At 46.9% G+C, this 25346-nt stretch overlaps 1 protein-coding gene across 1 annotated transcript in view; it reads left to right on the plus strand.

Annotated features, from left to right (window-relative positions):
* LOC127237690 (UL16-binding protein 1-like) overlaps positions 1 to 25346 on the plus strand; it is a 63277-nt gene that overhangs the window by 496 nt on the left and 37435 nt on the right.

Raw genomic sequence — 25346 nt, forward strand, 5'->3', positions numbered from 1 at the left:
GCTGCGGGGTCCTCTCGCCCGTGGGTCTCCCAGGATGGCAGGGCGTGTCTCCTCCTCTCTCCTTGGGCCCGCCCCAGCCGGCGGTTCCAAACACACATTCCTATTCACGCCATGACCACCGCCAATGCCAGTTTCTCTGTTGGTCTGGTAAGAAAATTGATGAGGCGATGTTTGTGCAATCAGGCAATCGCTGCGCTTGAGAAATCATTTCCAGACCGGTTTTTCGTTTTCTTATGAAGCGCCTGCCTCTTTCACCCTAAGCTGGGCATCCGAGGCTCGAACAGCCCAGAGGGCCCAGAGGCTAGAGCCATCAAGACCCAGAGCATTTCAGGGTTAGCTGGACTTAAAGCCTACTGTTGTGTTCCCAGCCTAGCTAGCTTTCCTCCCAGGGCTCTTGCTAAACAACCTCTTTATTTTCTACCCAGGAAGGCAGCCGCATTGACTAGCTTACTTGAAAAACATCATGCCACCAAGTAGAATTACGAATGAATGAGCTTATTATAAGGCTGAGGGCGAAGAGGTGGGATGCGGAATTATAAACAGAAAAGTGTGTGTGTGTGTGTGTGTGTGTGTGTGTGTGTGTGTGTGTGTGTGTAAAATTACAGGGAGACACGAACTTATCCCTGTTGTACATAACAACTCATTTCTGTTCGGGCAACTGAAGGAAACCAGAAAGACATTCAGAGAGAAGTAACCATCATTTACGATTGTTTTAAAAAGCTAGTGACAGCTCCCAGAGGCTCTCAGAAGAAAAGAAATTATCATGTCAGCGTCCTTGGAGCATATTCTGCTGTGTGTGTGTTGGGGGTGGGGGATTCTAGGTGGGACTCTCCACGGTAGGTTCTTAGATGCCTTTGTTTCTTCCAGGTGGGATTTTCCAGCAAGAGGGGATTTTCCCAGGATTCTGTGCCTGAGGTTCATTGGGAGGACACCATTGGGCCCTGAAAAATCACTAAGCAAGGACCTTAGAGAGTATGCCCTGTACCAGCATCCAAATCATGCACAGAGACTTATTGTTAGGTTTGATCCCTCGACCTAGCTTAGGCTCGTTTCTGACTGTTTTAAATTAACCGGTTTCTCTTTATCTACCCTGTGCATTGGGCCTTGCTACCTTTCTTTCTTCTGAATCTTTCTTTCTGTATTGTCTGTAGCTCTTACTTTCACGGCTTCTCTTTGGCTGGGGGCTGTCTGGCTTCTTGTCCCAGGCATGTCCCTCATTCTCTCCTCCCCCTTCTCTCCTTCTTTTCTTGTTCCCCCTTCTCTCGAGCCTAGGTTCTTCCTCCGATTTATTTGCTCTGACAGGCAGCCTCCCCTCTTCTGCCTAGCTATTGGCCGTTCAGCTCTTTATTAGACCAATCAGGTGCCTTAGGCTGGCGAGGTGAACCGGATACAGCGCATCTTTACATAATTAAACACACAGCCTCACATCCTTAGACTAATGCAGCATAAACAAAAGTAGCACATCTTTGGTTAAACAAATATTCTGCAACAGTGTCCCACCATAGGGAGGCGAAGGTAGGCCTCGAACTCCTTTCAGAAGAGAGTCAAAACTGATCTATGGAGAAAGAAAAGGCGGGCTGAGTATTAGGTGAGTTTCCTGCAAACCTATCAAGGAAATGAATCACCATGATGAGCCCCTGAAGACAACGGCCATTCTAAACACCATCCACCCGTGGCTGCCTCATAGGGCATTTCTGACCATCTTAAACACCGAAGCCATAGCTAAGTGGTGAGTGTCTAACACCAAATCAAGCTGTCTGCAAGGAGGAAGTGAGAGGAAAACCACCATCAACGGTGAGACTCTCCTGCCTCCCCAAGGATGAGCTTGTCTCTTGCCACATAGTTGGTTCTCAATTTCAATCAAAACAGAAACCACTGATATGTTAGTGTAGAAGGAGAAACTCTACAGCCTGTCTGCCCTGGGGCCTGGCGCTGAGAACCCACAATATGAATTATTTTGGAAACTGTTGTGATGATCCTAAAGTATGGTGAACAGTGGGGAATTCCCCGAGCCCTGCTCTGGAGCCTTGGACAATGGAGTCAGTCATTCGGGAAAGGCTCCAAAGAAATCGTGAAATTTCACTGAGTTCTTTCTTAAAGAATTCTGAAGTCAATTCTTTCTCGGCGGGGCGCATACAATGCCCTGCCCCCAACACACACTTGGCGCTTAATGCTCAGTGATCACTTGATTTTAAAAGTGATAAGAGATGTAGATGACATGCACCAGACCTTGTAGGAAAATCATCAGGAAATAGCTCGGCTCTTTGCATAGCCCTCAATCCCCTGATGAGTCACTCTCATATATACAAGTGAGAACTAACACCGATCTCCTCTCTCTGGACTTCCCTCTATCCAGTACATAACTGGCATTGGAAGTGCACTGAACCACCCCATACCGACAAAACCACGCTTCATGCCATGCTTGCAAACCCTGACCTCCACACACAGATCTTTACAGACACTTCACAAACTGCTTTGGGCCTTCCCAAAGGGAAAGGGAAAGTGTTTGGGAGTAAAGTAATTCTTTTCAGGCTGGGTCCTTTTGCTAAGATGGCTAGTTAAACTAGCAGGGTCCAGCCTTTGAGAGTGCTTGGCTCACATCAGCAAGGTCCTGGGCCCCAAAAGAAAGCAACATGGTAGCAAACCGGGCAAAACTGGGAGCTGTTCTCATCAACATTATATACACAGGCATGTATTGTATAGATGTATACATACACAGGGCAATCTTTTATTCTGGCGAGCCACGATTGGGCAGGGTGTGTGTTTGTTTTTAGTGAATGCAAGGGGGAGATTTTAGAATGCAAGAGTCCAGCTTTCCCCATAGACAGTGAATTCCTCATGTGAGATCAACCTAAGGAAGTGACGTTTGTCATTCTCCCCTCACAGCTTTCTTTCCTTATTTCTTATGGTTTTGTTTCCCCTCTTTATATTTGATTTGGGTGATGGTGTTTTTGTTTTCTGGGGTTATATAGGTCTTTTCTCTGAATACCATCTTTATGTCTGAAGTTAGAATTATTTAACAAGCAGTTCTGGACATTCTTCAACCTCCCTGTGAAACAGATGCTATATTAATGTTTACGCTCAGACACAAATTGCCTTGCCCTGAAAAGACCAGATATCATCATAATTACAGGACACCTGGTGATCTCCCCTGAGGATGTTATAATTACAGCCTAAGGCCACAAACTTAAACACAGTGTTCTAAACTACAGCAATAATACCAGTAATAAGATGTTTAAATCTGTGGGCTGGCAAGGTGGCTCAGTGACTATAGACACTTGCTGCCAAGGCAAGTTGTCCTCTGACCTCCTCACAAGTTGCGGGCATGCGTGCGCGCGCACGCGCGCATGCATACATACACACACACACACACACACACACACACACACACACACACGCGCCATAGAAAATCCATATATCTTAATTCTCTGGGGGGGGTAAGATAAGGCAGACAATTAAACAATGGTTTTAAATCTGGTTTTCGCCTTTAAAAGGGAAGAAATCAAAGATGTGTCTTGGGAATCTATCCATTACGCACAATACTTTCAGCCGTCAGAAAGAAGTTAAAAGGGACAGTGTTGTCCCCAGTATGTCAGTTGTGGTCCTTCTTCTGATCTTCATGTCATCTGTTTTGAGCTTCTCCTGACTCTGGGCCTTTGATTCTATAGTTCAGTCAGGACTCCAAAAGGAATCCAGATATTGCTTGTACAAAAACCAGCAGTTATTAACCACAAGTCTAAAAGTTTGTCTCCACAAAAATTCTTCCCTGCCAGCCCACACAAGATAAAAGGGGTGGGTGGTGGGGTGGGAGAATTCACAGCTTTACGTTTAAATATTCTTTCTAGTCTAGTGACTCCAAGTCATACAATATCTTGTCTCTTTCTATAAAACCAGGTTCAAGGTTGTTTCTAGAGGAAGTTATCCTCCTGTCTAGTCGAGGGCTCTTGGCTTCTCCCCTTCCTGTGCTGGAAGCACCATCCTTTCCTCCGTGTCTCTGTCTTCTCCACAGTCCTGCTACTACCGAAGTGCCCTGAACAAGGTCGCCAGGCTACTCCTGTCACAGGAGTCCTTGATAGCCTTTTACCACTTTTGACATTTGTCCTCTGCCCCATTTGACGATCTTGACCTCCAGGCTCTCCTCTGAGGTCTCTGTCCCAACCTCCTCCTAGTTCTTGGCTGCCTGCCTACCGAGGGCTGGCAGTGGCTCTGTGAGCTCGTTTTCCCTTGAAGGTGGGCGGTTCCCAGCACTACTCAAGACCTGTTCCCTGATCATTATTTATGTCAACGAACACAACACATAGATTCTTCAAGGATAACGAGTCTATCTGGAGGAGCAGTGAATGGAAACACATGTAGGCACACTCGGAGAGATGGAAATAAGGGGGAATTCTAAAGGCATGATGAGAAACATTGCACAAGCTGTCTTGTAGAAATAGTCCTTGGGCACAGTAACTAACAGGAGGGTGATGACAATCCCAGGCCGGGAGACTCGGGACATGCCATTGCAGAGATGAATTTTGGTTCAAGTTGCAGTGGTCCTTTTGCAAGGCTGTCATTTTGCCTGCACCGAAACTCCCTCCAGTTTTTATTGCCACAGACATCCCATAACAAGACTGAGCTGGTCTTAGGTCCCAGCTGCTGATGGACAGCACAGGTATTCACGGCCGAGGCACTAGCAAACATGATTCAAGTATGCAACTCATTGATTCGTTAGAGGAAAACTATAGCGAATACTTGGGACGGCAATGTGAAAAGTGTTCCAACCCAGGGTTTTTCTAATATTTGTAACCGCACTCACAATAGGTAAGATATTTTCGTCATGACCCAAATACAGGAAAACAATTCCTTATATTGCGTGTGATCCACTTTGACATCCCGGAGTCTATCGTCTATTCTGCTCCATTAAGTTTAAAGAATGATGGTCACAACCAACTAAACTGATTTCCCAGTCCACTGCTACGAAGACTTAAGCACGCCCAGCTCTACTGTTGGCAGAGTGTGCCTGCACGCTCCAGCCCTGGCTCTCTCTCTCTCTCGATGTAGTCCAGGCTGGTTATTGATTCACTTGGCATTTTCCCCCACCAATCTTAAACATCCTAGCCAGCAACTTTGACCCCAAGTGACTGACACAGACCACGTGTAAGATCCTTCCGGATAGAGGCACCACAAAAAGAACCAGAGAGGGTCTGTGGTGTGTATCTCAGTGGTATAGTACTTACCTAGCATGCAGAAGGCCCTGGGTTCAAGCCCAAGTTCAGGTAAGTGAATCCTAATGATTCGATTCCCTGAGTTGCCTCTATCTCGGCCCTGTCCCCTGTCTCCCAGACTTCACCCCTCTCTGGCTCTGGCTCTGCGCCCTCCTGCCCTGAATGCCTTCCTTCCATTCCTGCTGTTGCTAAGTGCAAATGTGATGAGTGAAATATGCTTACAATGCCTCCAGTCCCTTCAGGCTCGTCTCAAACAGGCTGGCCTCTAGCACGGGCTTGTCTCGAGCCGGCCCTTGCTCTATGCTTTAGTGTCTTGCCTAACACTCCCCACCCTGTTCTCAATGGGAAACCCCTGCAGCCTTCTTCTGCCTGTGACCCCAACCTGCCTCTTCCCCAGCTTTCCCTGGTGTCAGGCCAGCCTCCTCCTCAGCAGCTGCTCTGCTCTCTCACCTTCGAGAAGCCCTTCCTGACTGCCCTGGTCTCAGGGAGAGTCTGCTTTCACCCTTGCTCACGGCCACCATGCCTGCCTATACCCCATCACCTGGGGAGCCTTCACGTGACCCGCGCTCTGCTCTGATGCCATTTCTCCAGGCAGGCCACACCTCCACACCCTCTGGCCCCTGCCCTCCCTCTCCTTCCTCCTTTCTTTGTCTATTTGGAAGTTGTATGTGTACGTGTCCATTGTCCCAGCAGGACATATATTTATAAGGACAGAGACTTTGGGGCTCACATTGGTATTTCTACTTCCTATGCTTATGAGACAAACAATGGCCCCTATATCTCAGTAAATGGCAGGGTTTGGTGGTCATCTGCCTCTTCCACGAAACTGAAAGCTCTTGGAGATAATGACACGGCTGAGTGTTCAAGAACAATGTTTGACGCATCTCATGGTAGGTGCCACACACTGGGGAGAAAGTGGGCCTGTCTACACACTGTTTCTTCCCATTCTCCAACGCAAATACCGAAAGCACAGAGGCGGGGTGCTTGGCAAGCATGCACCAGGTTCTAGGTGTAATCCCTAGAACCCCAGATGTGGAGAGGGAGAGAAGATGGACCGGGCAGGGAAAGTAAGAGGGGAGGGGAAGCTGGGAAAGGAGGGAAGAGGGGGAGGGAGGAGAGAGGAAGGAAGAGGAGGGGGAGGGGAGGAGGGGAGGGGAGAGGAAAGAGAGGGGAGGGGAGGGGAGAGGAAGGAAGAGGAGGGGAATGGAAGGAGAGGGGGAGGGGAGAGGAAGGAAGGGGGAGGGGAGAGGAAAGAGAGGGGAGGGGGAGGGAAGAGGAAGGAAGGGGAGGGGAATGGGAGGAGAGGGGAGGGGAGAGGAAGGAAGGGGAGGGGAGAGGAAAGAGAGGGGAGGGGAGGGGAGAGGAAGGAAGAGGAGGGGAATGGAAGGAGAGGGGAGGGGGAGAGGAAGGAAGGGGGGAGGGGAGAGGAAAGAGAGGGGAGGGGGAGGGAAGAGGAAGGAAGGGGAGGGGAATGGGAGGAGAGGGGAGGGGAGAGGAAGGAAGGGGAGGGGAGAGGAAAGAGAGGGGGAGGGAGGGGAGAGGAAGGAAGGGAGAGGAAGGAAGGGGAGGGGAGGGGGGGAAGAAGAAAGGGGAGGGGAAGATGGGAGGGGAAGAGGGGAGGGGAGAGGAAAGAGAGGGGAGGGGGAGGGGAGAGGAAGGAAGGGGAGGGGAGAGGAGAGGGAGGAGGGGGAGGAAGGGGAGGAGAGGGGGGAGGAAGGGGAGGGGAGGGGGGAGGAAGAAAGGGGAGGAAGGAAGGGGAAGGGAAGAGAGGAGGGGAGAGGAGGGGAGGGGGGAGGAAGGAAGGGGAAGAGGGGGGGAGGGGTTCATTTCATCTTCCCCCTCATACAGGCCTCACTAGAGCAAGCAGCAACAGTTCCAGGCCCTAGGAGGCAATGCTCCTGGCTCCAGGGTGACACGCCCCTGAGTTTTATTATATTTCCATAATGAACAAAGGCACAACCGTCTCTCAGTTCTCCCAAGGTCCTACCCAAGAGTGGCATCTGTCCTCTCCCTTTCCTCCAGGGTTCACCTTAGCCTTCTGACACACCACTGTGAGCAAGGGGCCCGTTTGTAACTGCAAAGCCAGTTTGTAACCACGTCTATAAGCTCACCCAGGAGCTCCCTGGGCTCTTCCTCTTGCTGCAGCTGCAGAAGTAGGGATAACCTCAAAGCTGCCCCTAAGGCCATGGAGGCATTGTGTTCTTTCCCCCAGGATCATCGCGGAGCAATGTGTGGTCTTGTAGTTACAGGTAACATCGGTAGCTCGTGTCACTGTGAGTCACTGCATATGGCAGAGTTCTGACTAGCTGGGACCCCGTTCTATGTCTAGTGAGCCCGTCAACTGCCTCAGAAAACCGTAAGCCTCCGTCCCCATCCAAATGCTTGTGTCACCATGATGAGTAGCAAACTACCTAGAACCAGATTGTCTGAACCAGTCTGGGAGCCACACCCTGAAACACATCACACTGGTCTCATTTTGCAATTGTAAATGGCTTATAAATTTTAATAACCATAATAATAGCAATAGGAATCAAGCATTGCCCTCCAGCCTAAGAGAATGAAGCAGTGGTTTTAATTTCTTGTTTGAAGACCTTTCATTAAAATGTCAGTGATCCTAGTGACCCAGAAAGATGGGAGCCTTCCTGCTGAGGTCGATCACGTGATCTTCACATGCACGCCACGGAGACCAGTGTGGGTTCCTTGTTTTAGAACTCAATAGGCCTATGTGAATCTTTTGTTTGTTTGTTTCTTTTCAAGACAGGGTTTCTCTGTGTAGCTCTGGAGCCTGTCCTGGCATTTGCTCTGTACACCAGGCTGGCCTCGAACTCACAGAGATCTGCCTGCCTCTGCCTCCAGAGTGCTGGGACTAAAGGTGTGCGCCACGGCCGCCCGATGACCTACGTGAATCCATCTGTCAGAGTCATTGCAGGGGACTGAATGCTATGACAGGGGTACACAACTGTAGAGGGATGCCTGGAAACTCACAACCGATATCAGTTACCTGGAGAACTAGAAGCATTAGTCCGGTATAGTGGCCTCTTGCCTTGACAGTAAACTTGTAACAGTGGTCACACCCTTTGGGCATGGTCTCAGGTACAGATGTGACTGCTTTAAGGTAGAGAAGGGGGGGCACATATTCTGCCTTCTCTCTCGGGTTTCAGAGAGCATCAGAAGGACAGTCCACCTGTCTTTTGGAGCAGGAAGGCTGTAGCAACTATTCACTCTTATCTGTGTAAGTTGTTTCCCACCTATTTATCATTTATCTTGGGTCTGGTGAACTCTTTGTTCTCCTGCCTTTAATGGGTGCCAACCAGGGTTAATTCCCATGATCAGCCCTCTTGGCTGGCCAGCTGTGAGTAATGGAACGTGATATTAAACTACTAACGGATAGAACATTGTTTTTGGAAGAGAAGATACCACTACAGTCCAGTCTTGATCACAGAGCCTTCTCGACCTCTCAGAGGGCCCCACTTATCAACACTGCTGCCCAAGGATCCAGGTTCTAACACATCCAGGTGTTACACCTTGGATGCACACTTCTATCCTCGAGGCTGGGTCACTGGAAGATAAGGAGGACTGGGGGGTGTGGCTCTGTGGTGGAGCTCCTGCTGGGTTTGATCCTCAGAAAAAAGAGGGATACATTGGAAGGAGGGAGGGAGGGAAGAAGAAGGGGAAGAGGTTAAGAGGGAGAAAGGGAAGAAAAGAGCAAAGAAATAGAGAATTAATTCATTTGGTGCTGGGAATATAGCTTAATAAGAGAGAACTTACTTGCCTGTCATGTGCTAGGTCCTAGGTAAAACCTTAATGCACCCTTCTACTCTGCCAAAAAAAAAAAAAAAAAAAAAAAAAAACAAAAAAATGTCTTGCCTATAATCTATAATGCTAAGGGTACATAGTAAGACTGTATATTGAGAGAGGGGAGGGGATTGGGAGGTAGGAGACTAGCTGCCACTACCAGCGATCCCCTGCACTGAGGATCAGTTGGGACCACACTTTTCATCTGCTGACCCTGTAATCTTTAAGATCCTGCTGGAATGTTCCCATTCCCCTAACTTCTTCAGGGCAATGTTGTAGGTTAGGCTGGACTCTCAGGGTTATGACCACAGAGAACTACTGTTTTCCCAATCTAGATTGGTTTGGTCAAGCCTGCAGTCTTCCTGAGAAAATCCTCTGGGGACAACCAGCCTCAGAGAAACACGCACCCGACCCACTCAGGGATTGCTAACAGAGCCACAAATGTTGGAGTCACCAACTGTCCTTAATGAAAGTGGGTTTTCTTCCTCCTTCGCTGTGTTCGGAATGGCTGCATTCTTAACTTACATCAACTAACCAGCAGCCCCCTGCCCCTTAATGAATGGAAAACAAATCTGATGCCGAACCCAGCCCAGACAAAGTCTCTGGTGTTTAGCCTCGGCACTGGTGTCATTTGAAAATTCTTGGATTATTCTATTGTGCATCTAGGGTTGAGAACCAGTGTCTTAGACCACCAAGGGCCATCTTTTGGGTGGCAACCACATTACCCAAAAATTACTCTCATTTCTCAGCCTCCTTCCCTCCCTTCCTTTCTCTGCATCTTTGCTCTGCAGTAAACTGAATCCTCATCTCTGCCATCACCACCATCTCCCCATAAGCCTTTCTTTATCCAGTTGTGCCCACAACTAAGCATGCCACGAGCATGCATGTAGAGGTCAGAGGACAACTTTCAGAAGTTGGTTCTCACCTTCCACCTTGCGGACAGGTGATGCACTGTCCCTGGTGCTGCATTGTGTCCTCCAGGACACCTGGCCCTAGAGCTTCAGTGTGGGTCTCCTGTATCTGTCTCCAATGCCACCAATGAAGTGCTGGGTTTACACCATGAATCTGCTCTTTACATGGATTCCCAAGGTCAAGCCAGGGCAGTCAAGATCGAAACACTAATACCTTTCCCCACTGAGCTACCCCTCCAGCCCTGTGAGTGAATTTTACAGAAAGGTGTAAACATCTAGATTACCAGTCAAGTAAGTATTCAGATGTAGTCATATCAAAAAAGACAAACTTAGCGCCTGGCGGTGGTCGTGCACACTTTTAATCCCAGCACTCGGGAGGCACAGGCAGGCAGATCTCTGCATTTGAAGCTTGCCTAGTCTACAAGGCAAATTCCAGGACAGCCAAGAGTACACAGAGAAACTGCCTCCAAACAAACAAACAGTGCATAGCTAAGGAGCACTGGCAAACAGTGGCTGCTGAAGGAAAGGTCAGCTTTTGTTTTGTTGTTTGTGGTTTCTGTTTCAGAGATGTGACCCCTGAGAGGCTATCTATGGTCCAGTAGGTGGTCCTACACCCATGTGTATACAGGCAGCATTAAGTGGAATCAGAGGATTGATGGGGGCAGTATAGAACTTGGGAGGGAAAAGCGAACTTTGAACTAAGAACTTTGGAAAGAAAATGGTGGGCTGATAAGTGGGGGGGGGGGCGGGGATCAGGTGCAAGAACATAGGAGGTGGATTTGATCAACATACGTTATATGCACGAAGAAATTCTCTTTAAAAAAATGTCAGCCTAAGAATATGTAGAGAATTCCGTTGATACTAGAAATCATATTTTTTTAAGTAAATAACCTAACAATGCTTCTGTTTTTCATGCTTGAGGTAACAGGAAAAGAAAACATTGCAATATGTCAAATACATACTGCAGGAAAATTATAACACTGGTGTTGTAATATAGAAAATGGAGCGGCCTAGAAAACGAAGCAAGCAGTTTAAGTGTGCAGAGTGTGAACAGGGTAGACAGCAAGGCAATACACTGTGTGATAGGGCAGTGGCCTCCTCTGTCCTGACAGTCCAACCCAGAGAAAGAGAAAGCTATAAAATATTCCACACATGCCCTTTGGCTATCTGAGCACTTAGGAACAGAAGCAGAGGGGTTGAGATGGGAAAACCCAGAAATGCATTACAGCAGGAAGGCTGTTGTACTTGTCAGAATTACAATGGGGGTAACAGCCATCAAGCCCAGAAACAAGAATTCTAGTCAATGCACGATTCTCGGGAGCCAAGAATTTCAGGCTTTCTGGGGACCTCTAGCAGCTTATTTACATAGTATGCAGCATCCTCTGGTTGCCCTTTAAAGTCAGGCAGGCAGGCATGGGACAAGCCAGATGCCACACGAGGATGATAAGCCAGGCTATCTGCACTTGTTCAACCTGGAAGGCACGTCTACACAGGCTGGTGTCCCAGGGCTAATCTGTGTGGGAGTGACATGGGTCCCTCTTTTGACCTTCCAGGCCACCCCTGTTCTCAGGTTCCAATTCCAAGTGTCCCACCCTCCAACACTGCTCTTTCTGGCCGTTTATCACACGCCTGGTCTTTCCACATCTTCTTTTGCTTGATCCTTCCAAGGCTGGCAGTCATTCTGATCTCCCAAGACGGTAGCAGCTCCTGACTGATATAAACCACTGTGAAACAATAACAAGGGTAAAGGGCCTGTGCTAGGCTGCAGTGCACACACACACACACACACACATGCACAAACACACACATGTATGCATGCACCAAATCTACACCACACACACGCATGCACAAACACACACATGTATGCATGCACCAAATCTACACCACACACACACACGCATGCACAAACACACACATGTATGCATGCACCAAATCTACACCACACACACGCATGCACAAACACACACATGTATGCATGCACCAAATCTACAACACACACACACACACGCATGCACAAACACACACGTATGCATGCACCAAATCTACACCACACACACACACATACACACACACACACTCACACATGATTATTGCAAATTTAAATAAAAAATATTATCATTAAAAAAAAAGAATTAGGAATAGTCCTTCACAAATGCCAGTCATCTAAAAGTCTAGTTTTGAAAAGTGATGAAGTTTTACACAAGTGCAGGGAATGGCAGCTGTAATGAATGGAAACTGAGCCCAAGACCTAGTAAGTACATCAGAGAGTGTAAAGGAGGAATAGTGCAGAAAGAAAGGGTTCCAGAAACTGGGTGTGTCTGATCGAAGGGATTATTTACAGGTATGGAAATGGCATAATGGAAGCCAGGATTTTGGAGAATTAACATGTGTTACCAGAGAGAGAGAGAGAGAGAGAGAGAGAGAGAGAGAGAGAGAGAGAGAGAGATAGAGATTCTGGGCCAATGAGTAAAGCCACTTTCGGCTCTAGTCTAGTGTCCTGAGTTCAATTCCTGGGACCTCATAGTGGAAAGAGAGAACTGAGCCTTGCAAGTTGTTCTCTGACCCCCATACATGGGCCCCCTCAACACACACAAATTAAATAAACACTGGAATGATTTGGGAAATGTCCTTACAGATTTTACATGGACAAGAAATGGGGGGGGGGTGTCCAACCTCTTGACATCACCAGGTGAAAGTATCGTCTACAATTGTGCTGGACTATATCCCTAGCTGTGCTGGAACATATGTGGCCCTCAGACTGCAGGTTAGACATGACTAAACTGGCTTGTCAAAGCTCAAAGATTTAAAATGTAAAACCAAAGTGATCTCTGAAGAAATGTGTGGTGCTAGAGAAAAGGATTAATTTTAACACAGGGTTTAGATCATGAGATCTCAGGAGGAAAACATGGGAAATGCATTGGCTTATTGTATTAGAATGGAATTCCCAGTACTTAGCATGGCATTTGGCAAGCAGCAGGTATAATGAATAAATTCATGACCATATATGCTAATCTAAAAAACAAAGACATTTAAAACACCAAATGCTATTTGGACCCAAGAAATATTATCTTTATAAGCTATAATGTTTTCATATCCTCTTTCTGTTCAGTTTATTAAGAGAAAGACATTAAGAATTACTTCACTATCCTAGAAGTCAATATTTAAGGGAAATATTAATACTACTACTATAGTAACGATGGCAACCCTCACGTAACCCTTGCTAAATGCCAGCCACTGTCCTAAGGGCTTTATTTATAGCTGCTGCTAAATCCTTGAATCACCTCGCAGAGAGGCGGTGGAAGTCTGTAAGGCAACCTGTTACTACTGTCATCTTGACACAACCTAGAATCACCCAAGAGGAAGAACGCACAAGCAAAGGACTGTCTCCTTCAGTTGGCCTCCAGCCATGTCTGTGAGAGACTGTCTTGACCAATGATGGGTGTGGAAGAGTCCAACCCACAGTGGACAGCACTACCCATAAGCTGTCCAGTCTAGGCTGTGTAAGAAAGTTCTCTGAGCATAAGCCAATCAGTGAGCCAGTGAGCCAGTGACTTGGAAGCTTAAACTAAACCCCCCTTTTTTTCCCCCCTGAGACAGGGTTTCTCTGTGTAGCTTTGGAACCTGTCCTGGAATACGCTCTGTAGACCAGGCTGGCCTCAAACTCACAGAGATCTGCCTGCCTCTCCAGCTAAACTCTTTCCCAAGATTTTATCACAGCAATGGGAAAGGGAACCAGGACACCTGCCAAACTGCACTTGTAAAGGCCGTCAGCCACTGTAGCCATGTGTCATGTAGCATCTCATCAATACGCTTCTGGACAAATGTGTGCCAAGTGCCCCCTGCGTGCAAGCATGATGCATGCCCGTTACATATGGACAGGGAAGTTCCAGTGTGTCTCTGCAGAGCAGAATTCTTTTGTCATGGCCACTCGTGTCCCTCCAAACTCAGGTTCTGCTCCTGCAACAGCCTCCTTCATAAACTGGATTTTCCAGAGCCAGACATCATGCCACCTATCAGTAATCCAAGCATTTGAGAGACTGAGGCAGGAGAGTCTTGAATTCAAGGCTAGCCTGGGCTACATAGGAGAGTATAGGCCGAAGTGGACTGTCATATGAGACCGTGTTTCAGAAACAAAGCAAATCTGATTCTCAGTCTCAACAAGCTTCTTGCTTACCAGAATCCAGCAACCCTTCAACTTCACACTGTGAACAAGGTGTGAATCGTGATCTAACAGAAAAGAACAGAATTCAAGCTTGTCTTCCTGGGACAGACAGTGAACATTTGCAACAAAGTAACAGAGCTGCCTTGAAAAGCTGGTGTTTGTTATGGTGGCTACAGTTTGAGATGTTGCCTTTCCCCTCCGCCCAGAGTATCTCCAGATAAGAAATGAAGTTTGAAGCAAATGCGTAAGAGGACAGTCAGGAAGGGTCTGTTTGCTGGATCAAGACCAGTGATTTGCTTTCACCAAACCCCTCTGAGATCTCAACAAATATTCTGCATGCACATAAGAAATGAGAACGGTATCTAGGGAGCTTAGCTAATGGGGACCATTAGGACACCTGATCTGGTAATAAAATATATGAACATGTTTATGTATGAACTCTAAGCTGCCTCTTCCCCACACCACCCAGCCCAGACATCTCCCAGGCTGTAGCTAGTTAGCTGGCCCCTGTTGGCATTAAGTAATAATTCAGAAAACCTTGAATAAATACATTTGTTTTCTGGGGCCAGCATCAGCAGCGTCAGCAGACTGTGCCTGGGCTTCACAGAGCACGCATCTCCATCTGGCCCCAGGTGTCTCGTGAGCTGCTCCTGCACCTGCTGTCCTGTCAATAACACGGTGTGTGTTCATTAGAGCAGGCTAAGAGCTGCAGCAGATGCCCAAAGCGCATAACAGGTCCACCACGGGGGTCCTCTCTTCCATGTTCACCTATTCATTCCAGAGAGATGAACAGCCCTCCTCCATTTAAAAAGCTATTCCTGGAGGCTCTGTATCTTCAAGTTGCAAGTCATGTCACTTCAAGGTCAAAGTGGGTGCTGAAATCAAGCCACCAGGAGAGGCTGAAAGACAGCATGGAATGGGTTTCCATGGGCCAGGGAGGAGACAATACACATTCATTCTGCCCAATACTGTTGGGCCATTCCTAATGGCGCAAGGACCTGGAGCCCAGGTTCAGCCGTGTGTCCAGGAATCAAGAGGAAAAACAAGCTCAGAGTTTGGATGAGTGCTTAGGCATCTCTACCCTGTGGTAAGTTATGAGATTGAACCCTGAGTTTTATTCCCCAGTCTCAATAAAGAAGAAACAATATAGGTTGTAAGACACATTTACATGTTTTCATGACTACCTTCAAGTTCTGGGGCTTTACTTGGTATATCCAATGATAGCTCTGAAAAGAGAAACAAACACACACACACAGAGAGAGAGAGAGAGAAAGAGACAGAGAGAGAGAGAGAGAGAGAGAGAGAGAGAGACTCTCTTCCAGCCTGGCCAGGTAGACCTAGATTTGAATCTGGGATCTATCACCGTCAGCTGGCTGATCTGGGGAAGCCGTTAATTTTGCCCAGTCGGTCCCCTTATATGAAACCTGGTATAAGTACAGCATCTCATAGTGGTGTTGGAAGGGTTCAGTGAGATCGTGAATATGACTCTGTATCATTGGACCCAGCACATAGAAACGGAAGCTCATTGCCCTGTGATCCCCAGCGGTAAGCAATAGCACCTCTGTCTTAATTAGGGTTTCTATTGCTGAGCTAGAACACCAGGGCCAAAAGGCAACTTGGGGCAGAAAAGGTTTATTCAGCTTATACTTTATTACTGTTCATCACTGAAGGAAGTCAAGGCAGGAACTCACACAGGGCAGGAACCTGGAGGCAGGAGCTGATGCAGAGGCCATGAGAGGAGCTGCTCACTGGCTTGTTCCCCTTGGCTTGCTCAGCCTGCTTTCTTATAGAACCCAGGACCACCAGCCCAGGGACTGCACCACCCACCATGGCTGGGCCCTCCCCCATTGATCACTAATTGAGAAAATGCCTTACAGCTGGATCTCATGGAGGCCTTTCCTCAGCTGAGGCTCCTTCCTCTCTGATGACTCTAGCTTGTGTCAAATTGTCACACAAAACCAGCCACCTTTACTACACCTTCTAAAATAAAATAGCTGGTCAGTGTGTAGAACTCCTTAAAAGTGGGGGGCGGGGGGGGAGTCATGGGATTCTCAAAACCATGTTTCACAGTAAGTGGATGAGTTGTTGACAGCTGGAGTTGATGGCTCAGTACTTTAAGAATACCAGCTGCTTTTGCACAGAAACCAGTACCTACATGACGACTTACAACAAGCATCTGACACCCTCTTCTGGCCTCATGGGGCACTGCACATACATAGTACATACACAGACAGACAGACAAGCACATGCAAGTACTCCTAAAATAAAAATAAACATTTGCTTTAAAATGAGGATAATATGGGTTAGAAGGAATTAGGAATTCAGGGCCTACTGCTGAGCCTTCCTTCCCCTTCCCCAGGGTAGGTTTTCCAAGTGCTTGACAGTTGCATCCATGGTGGACTCGGAGGATGTCCACAGCAATACACAGCTAGACTAAGAGGCTTAAATGCAAGATATGAAGCTCTACTTAGAGCAAACACATCAGGACATGTATCTAAGCAATAATGTTTTGAATATCACCTCCTCCCCCCAAAAAAACCACAGGCAACAAAAACAAAAATAGACAGTTGGAATCATTGAACTAAAAATCTGCATTGCAAAGGAAATAACCTCAAGCTATATGTGTGCTAAGGGATTGATGATGAAAAGGATACAGGGAACTCAGTGTTCCAGTGTATAGCTCAGTAAAACACAGGCCAAGTACTAAGTAGACATTCTGCAGAAGACATACAAAAGGCTCAACACCACTAATCATCAGAAAAATGCAAATCAAAACCTGGAATGCAAACCATACCTGTTAGAATGGTTATCTAAAGAAAAGAACTAGGCATGGTGCCAGTCACCCTGTAGTCCCAGGATTTCTGCAAGATGGAGGCCAGCCCATGATATGTGATCTTCTCTCAGAAAATGAAAAGATAACAGGTACATTTCTGACAAGGATGTAGAATAAAGGCAAACCACACCACATTGTTGGTGAGAATATAAAGTAGAGCAACCATTATGAAAAACACAATGAAGATTCCTTAAGAAAATTCAAGTTGGAACCTACCACACGAGTGAGCAAGCTTACCCCTGGGTAGGTATCCAAAAGAAAATAAACCCCGTGTTAATGTTGAGGCTATAGCTCAATGGTGAAATACTTGCCTTGTGTGTGTAATGCCCTGGGTACCATCCCCAGTACCACAAAAAGGCATAAATATCCACACGTCAAAGATCTGCACTCCTATAATAATTGCAGCATTATTCACAAGTCAAAGTGAATAATTAATCTAATTACTTACCAATACATCAATGGATGAGGAAAATACACACACACACACACACACACACTAGACTCCAAAAGGAAGGAAATTGCATCAACACAGGTGAAACTATAGGATATTATATTACATGTGCAGAGAGCCAAACACTGCCTAATCTCACTCACACATGAAAGCTTAAAAAATCAAACTCATAGGAGCAGAATGGGATAGCTATCAAGACCTGAGTAGAGGACAAGTTGGAAGAGATGTTGCATTTTAATATGGCAGAGGCATATGCCTATGTCGCCTATGTGACCACAGTAAAAATGTTGCCTATTTGAAAACAGCTGACTAGGTTTTTAAGTCCTCTTACCACAAGAAGACAGCTATGTCAGATAACACATAAGAAAATTACCCCGATGCAACACTCCCACATGAACACACACTTCAAAGCATCACGTTCCATAGACATGTAATCATATCCATACGGATGCATTTAAATTTAATTCAATTGCTATAAGGACCACGTGTATTTATACTGGGAACCCCAGTATAATTTACTTGGAGAAATATTACCTTTGCTTTTTGTTTGCTGGTCAAAGCAGTTGACTGGGGTCTTCTATGGCAGCCAGATACTTAGACTGTATTCGTTTGGAAAGGAAGCAGGAACCCGGAGGAGACACATCCTGGGACTGTAAGGTCACAGGGAATTGTGGCTTCACAACCAACACTGTTTGCCTTGTGGTCCTAGCTGTCTCTGGCATGGCCACCCAACACATAATCCTTTCTTAAAGTAGAGTTGTTACTTTCATGTTGTGTGAGGGGCAACAATAACTACCCGCTCACCCAGCACTGATGGGGTTAAGTGTTTCCCACAATCTCCCCTTGGCTGGTTCCATAGTTTTCCCTGATGATCACAGTTCTTCTCGGGCCCCCAGAGCTATGGGGCATCTGTATTAGTTACTTTTCCCATTGCCAACCCAATGCCAGGCCAAAAGCAAGTTAGCGGAGGAAGGGTTTGTTTAGGCTTGCTGATCTAGGACAGGGTCCATCATGGTGAGGAAGTCGTGGTATCAGGAGGCAGATGGACATATCAAGAGGGAGGGAGAGAGACAGGGGAGGGAGAGAGATGAGATGGGAAGAGAGAGCAGAGAGGGGGAAGAGAGGGAGGGAAGAGAGAGGGGAGAGAGAGAGAATTGCCAGCGTTTAGCCTATGTTCTCCTTTCTAGGCAGTCCAGGACACCCAGCCCATAGAGTGGCACAGCATACCTTCAGAGTCTTGCCATTCCAGTGAAGCCAGTCTAGAAAATTCCTCACAGGCATGCCCAGAGGTATGTGATGGGAGAACCTGTCATGTTGACCACCAGTACCAGTCATCCCAGCTTCCGAACTATCCCCTCGGTGAGGCAGGCAGCCCTGGTTTGCCGAGCTCTGCCAGGACAGCTGATATCACAGGGCGAGGGTGCCCCATTGCACCAAATGACACCTGTTGGGAAATGATCAGCAATGTCAAGACAGCGGTCATGTGTGCTTGAGGCTGGCCCTGAGCTCACCCATCCTACTTCTCCAGCAATGCAGCTGCCCTTTACCTCCGAGGACTTCCTGAACAACACAGCCTTTGAGCTGCTCAGAAGTGTATTTAACCTGGCTCCGCTCCAACTATGTTTACTACAGTGTGCCTGTGTCACTTTTGAGCCCAGACATGCAGCCTCTAAAGGGAGTATCTTGGCTCTGGCCCTCTGGAAGCTTGCCCTGGCACCTGGCACCTATCAGCCTGGTGGCTCCCTGCTTCCCATCAATGTATCCCCCCTTTATCCTGGCAGGAGTGAAAGTAATTCTAAAAAGGAACAGTTGTACCTTCCCTTTGGCTATCAGACTGTTGAAGTTTCTCTGGGAATCTCACACTAGGTGAAGGAAAGGGCTGAATTGTGATGCTAGACAGAGGAGGAAAGAGATTTCACAGTCCTGGCTTGTCAGAGCACCCAGCAGGAAATACTGGAACCCACACAGTGAGTCAGTGATGGACTGGACAACACCTTGACTGAGCCTATTTAATTATGCATGCCTCTGGCCCTCTGCTTAAGCCTCAACCTCATTATGGATTTGGGGCATGAGTGGGTGTCATTAGAGCTCCTTGACTCTCTACCCAATGTGGCCATCTTGAAGAAACTTCCCTTCTCTGCTTTTCATTTAATTTATCTCTTTAACTGGACAGTCGTGGGGGCTGGAGAGATGGCTCAATGGCTGAAATTGCCTGCTGCCCAACCCCATGGACCTGAGGTTGGATCCTAGTGCCCAAATCAAACAGTTCACAACTCCCTGAAATTCCTTCTTCTGGCTTCTGCAGACACCCACACGCATGTATGCATACATTTACACAGATGCATACACACAGACACACAAACACATGCACATCAATAAAATAAATCGGTTTATTGGAGTCAGGTAGCTAAGTCTAGCTTATGACATGTGCCAGGGCCCAGGCTCTGATCCTACCAATTCTGGCACAAAGATTTCTACCCCTGGGTCCACATCAGAGTCCAGCGAGCCATCTACATACCAGGGACACTCTTCACCTCTTTACTTCTACCAAGACCCATGTCTACCAAGATTTCAGGTTTTAGGGTAATCTATATTTTATATGAAATGCCCTAATTCTAAAGTGTTGGCAGTTAAATAAAAATTTTTAAAGAGAACTTCACTATAAGAAAGGTAAGGGTGTCTGTGGGCCCTGTCTGCGCAGAGGTTTTCAACTTTGTCTCATGTGAGGGGTCTTGCTGGGACTTGGGTGTGATTTGGGTGTGCCTCGAGGCTTGAAATTTAACCCCCATTTTGAAATGCTGAAAGGCTAGCAATGTAGCCTAACGAGGGTGTTCATAGGCGGAGCCTTTGGGGGAGACTGCATTAGATAAGGTCATCCCTGGTAGATGGATCTGGATAAAACAGAGAAGTTTGGGGATGTAGCTCAGTTGAAATGTACTGCTTGCCTAGCAGGCGTGTAGCCCTGGGTTTGATCCCAGGACCCATAAACCAAGCATACATGGACATGTGTATAAATTTGGTGCTCAGAAGTTAAAGGTCACCTTAGATTTCATGGTGTCTGAGGTTAGCCCAGGCCACAGGAGAAAAGAAAGGAAAGAAGGAAGGAAGGAAGGAAAGAAGGAAGGGGAGGAGAAGGAGAGATCAGCAGACCCCTGTGTGCATTCCTTGTCTCCTGTCATGTGAATATCCTATACCTTGAGACTTTGTGGATAAGAAGGCCACCATCAGATACCACCTCTTGCCCTGTAACCAGAACTGTGAAACCAAATAACCCTCTTTGCTCTGTCAGGTGCCTAGCCTTGGCATTTCATTACAATAGCAGAAGGTACTCCTCCGCGGTAGCTATTCCCTCTCTACGAGTCATTCCTGCCAGCCAACTTGTCGAAACATTTCATTTTTCAGAAGAAAGATTTCCCTTTGCCTTCGGGGAACCCAGCTGGTGCCTCCCCCCAAGATAGACTAACAGGAGAGAAACACACAGTTTGATTTACATCAACATAAGAAACAAAGACTTTACCTTAGAAAAAAATTACCATGCCTAAGCATGTCTGTACCAATCTCAGCATATTACATATCTACACATGTGTCCATTGACCCAAGAGTAGCAATAGTGGGAAGTGCCACACGTATATGAGCAGCCTGTGGATGCCTGTAATCCCAGCACTTGGAAGGCTGATGCAGGAGGATCACCGCAAGTTTAAGACCAGTCTAAGCCACACAGGAGTTCCAAGCCAGCCAGGGCTACAAAGTGGGACCCTATTTCAATAGAAAACAACAACAACAAAAAAAAAAAAAAGGTATATGAAAATACCGAAGAAGGTGAGTGTTGTCTTAACATTTGTTTATATGGATGCCACCTTCTTAACACCTCTCTGGTTAAACATTCCCTTCCAGACAGAAACTCCCAAGGAGCAGAGAGTGGTCTGTAGGTTGAGCCAGCTGAGTGAGCCTCCCTTCTTGCTCTCTCTCTCCAGAGCTGGAATCCCTGAGCGGATTGTCACCCTGGCAGCCCCAGTGACCGGCTGCACAGCAAAGTCTACAGGATCTGCCACCTGTGAACCCCCATCCCCGAGAGGAGCAAACACTTGTAGAATTTGCTCATAGCTCTCATTGTGAGTTTCTGTTTGGTGAATTCCACGTTCCCAGGAAGTGCCCTCAGAATTTCCTAACACAATAGCCCTTGTTGGGCAATGGGCCAGGGTGCGGGTGAGGGGCAGCTTCATTAAAACCCAAGATTGACAGACACCATGAATTGGAACAGACAGTTGGACACCATTCCCTCTCACAACTGCATGTTACCTGGAATCTGTCCGAGGGGACTGGCTGGGGAAGACAGGAAGGAGAAGGCAGGGATGAGGCACACAGCTGAGCCTGACCCAGGCCCATGGTGACATGCTTCCACAAGACCTGGGGACTTGAAGTCAGGACAAAGAAATCCATGCCCAAGGACCAGACATTGACTGTAGTCCTCAGAGAAGCGAAGCTCTCAAAACAACTCAGAAAGAACAAGATCCCTCCTCTTGTCTTTTAGACCACAGGCTCAGATCGGTGATCACCTTCGAGGTTACTGTCAACAGCCCCTGTGTCAACATCTAATGTTCAGAATGAGTGTGTGTCAGCAGAACTCTGCGTGATTTAACTTGATAGTAGCAGGCGATGTATGTACTCATTTCTGGAACTACTGAAAATATCCTTTTAAATATCTATCTGAGGTGACCTGGGGGAATGGCCCACTCAATAAATACTTCCAACATAGACATGAAGACCTGAATTCAATCCCCAGAATCCATGAGTGCCCTTCACTGATGGACTGTAACTTAGAAGTGTAAGCCAGATAAGCAGCAGGGTGTGCTGGCAGCGACTTGGAATCCTAGCACTAAGGAGTGGAAACATGCAGATCCCTAGGGCTCTCTCACTAGCCGGCCCAGCCAGCCTACTCAGTGAACTCCAGGACAGCGAGGGATCCCATTTAAACAGCAGCAAGGCGGACAGCTCCTGATGAGTGATGACCTAAGACTATTGTATGGCCTCCACACGGCCACACTCACACACATGCATACATATGTGTACCTGTGTACATAAGAGCCCCCTCTCATACACATACACACTAACACATGGATGTACCATCCATCTGTGTAAAATGGGGCCAAGTGAAAATTGGCAACTACAGTCTTCTGTAGATTTCAAGTAGAGGAAGTGATTATGAATAGTATTTCGGTTCAGCTTTTAACAAAACCAATTATTTCATTTTTTTTCCTAAACGTGAAATAAAAGAGAAAACACCTCTTGAAGAAAGAAAGTGGGTCTAATGAGGGAAAGACGTGAATATTAACAAGGATGAGATTTACTCACAGCTAAGATATAAGTAATGGACTTAGCCTAACACTCCTTAAAAGAATTGCAGTGACCGTGCTGGTCCTAATTAGAATAAAATTCATCTCAATGTCATTCAGTAAACTCTGGCAGAAGGCAGTGAGTCCTTGATTATTCTCTTAACAGCTCTCATTAACCCAGGATTAGAACCACCGGCATCTTCTACTGCTCAGTCTAAAGCCGCCAACATTTGGAAGAATGATTTAAAATTCAATCATGCAAAGTAAGCAAAATCGAGACAGATGTGGATGGAAATCCTCGCTCTCGTGTGTGTACTTCCAGGAGAATCACCGTAACTAGAGTGACAAGAAATCACCCCATGAGCTTTCGGTGACATTTCATCGGCTCAAAATAGTTTCCCACCACCGTACTTTAAAAAAGGCAGCAGGTAAAGATGGAAGGCCCATTGTGAGGTACAGTTCCCAAGTGAACGCCTTTGCTTTCTCCCCTACAATGAATTCCCAAGGTTGCAACCAACCCTTTCCGGCAGCCTTTCCCCCATCCCATCCAAGTCTCTACTCATACTAACATGTGGAAGTTGCCACCCTCTATTTTCAAAGTAAAACATGTCTTATAGCTCTGGGGATGCCTGTCCTAGCTGGACCATAAGAAATCCTTATTACCCTCCTATAATATAGGGGTAGTTTACGGGTTACAAGTGACAGTCTGGCATTCAAACATTGCAGTAGTCCCCTCCTTAACCAGGCTTTCACTTCTCATGATTTCAGTTACCTATGGGCAACTATGATTAGAAAATACCATATGGAAAGTTCTAGAAATAAACATGGCCTGGGTTTTAAAGTGCATGCTGCACCAGTGTGATAAGAGCCTGAGAGCAGTTCTGTTCCACACATTCCATTATGAGAATGATCCCTTTGCCCGGCATAGACACACTGTACATGTTATCAAATTAGCTGTTACATTGCCAACATGTTTGGATTCAAGCAGCCCTTGTATCACTCAGTAATGAGCCTGAATTTCAAGGATAGTGATCCAGAGGAGGCTTCAGAGCATAAACAAGGGGAGGTTAACTCTGGTGTAGGGGGAGGCACTGCAGATCATATAGGAAAAAGCCGTACACACATGTAGCACTCAGTCCCTTGCAGAGTTTCAGGCATCCACGTGGGTTTTGAAACAGTCCCGGCAGATAAATAAATAGTGCCAATTAAACTTTCTACCAATACTTCAATTACGCTTTCCCTCCCCACCTCTCCCTAAGGAATTTGACCAGAACCATCTTTTTGCTCTTTATGTGAGTTATAAAATTAAGAACAGGCTAAGAGCTGAGAAGTCCTTGTTAAACAAATCTGTCTTCCTGGTGGGTACCTGCCAGTGGCATTTGTGGAGACAGTCTGCATTATAGACCCCGCATCATCCCCGGCTTCCCCAACAACCACCAATACATAAGCGAGTCCCGGCTTCAGCATGTCACAAACACTTGCCTAGTGGTGAGGTTAAAATAGTATGGAGTGTCTAAAAACCACCTTCCAGAAGGGTGCAGACAAATAGGCGATATATAGGAAGCTTGAATGGAACTTGAAGACAAACAAAAGCCGGCTTGGGAAACCATTATGAAAACCTCAGGTCCTTCCCATATAATGACTTGATCACCTAAGTTGGGTAATCAACCAACCCTGTGACTTCTCACATGGTCCCTGGTCTCTGGGTAGTCAGGGGATCTGGGCCAGAAGCCTGGCAGAAGTCAGGAGTGAAGGAAGATTAGAAAGCTATTTGTAGCAAAAAACCCTGTAAGAGGAGATGAGCCCCTGGGTTAGGGCACTGCAGCCAACTAAAAGGTCAGCCTTGTAAACAATACTTGATGGAGATGGTTGGATGTGGGGAGGGGTGTGAGGAAGAGAGGAGGAGGAGGAAAACGTGAAGACCTGGGCCCCTGATAAGGGAAGAATCGGGGATTAGGGGACTGGTTTCCAACTTGAGTTGTGTCAGAAGCTCCTTTTAGCAAATGACATAAAGCTGAGCTAAGAATGTGGACCAGGAGTCATGCAGACAGCGCTGAAGCCAGGCCATGCATGCTTTTGCCAAGCTCTACTTTTGGGCAGCATCCAAAATCGAGTTCTGCCAGTACTTCATCGCACAACTGAATCGTGTCTTCTCTTTTCTAGCTTTGAGCTCCTACACTCAAGGTCTCTACCGGGTCACCACTCAGAAAAGCCAGGACCGTTGCCTAGCAGGATATTGTCCCGAGTAATAGCTGTGCTGTCGTCATCTGTACTGAACATTGCTAAAGGTCTACTTTGGGGCTGCTCAACCTCTGCTATCTCATATTTCAGTCTCCAGGAACTCTAGTTCTGGGAAGTCTGGACCGACCGTCACTTTTACCACCCAAGCCAGTGCCCCTCAAAGAATGGAAGAGAATGTAGTACCTTGGGAACCTGCTATGTACCCACACATGCCCGACTTGGAAAATCACCAAGTCAACCCTTTACAAAACATAACGAGAGGCTTTGGTTACAGACGTTGGTGGGCAGATCTCTCTCCACACCTCCATCCGTCTCATGTGGCTGCTCAGATGATCTACACTTAGCAACTGCTGCAGGCAACTTGGCAGCAAAACCATAATATATATATATATGTATATATATATATAATTTAT

This window comes from Phodopus roborovskii, unplaced genomic scaffold (assembly GCF_943737965.1).
Source record: "Phodopus roborovskii unplaced genomic scaffold, PHOROB, whole genome shotgun sequence".
NCBI classification, from domain to species: Eukaryota; Metazoa; Chordata; class Mammalia; order Rodentia; family Cricetidae; genus Phodopus; species Phodopus roborovskii.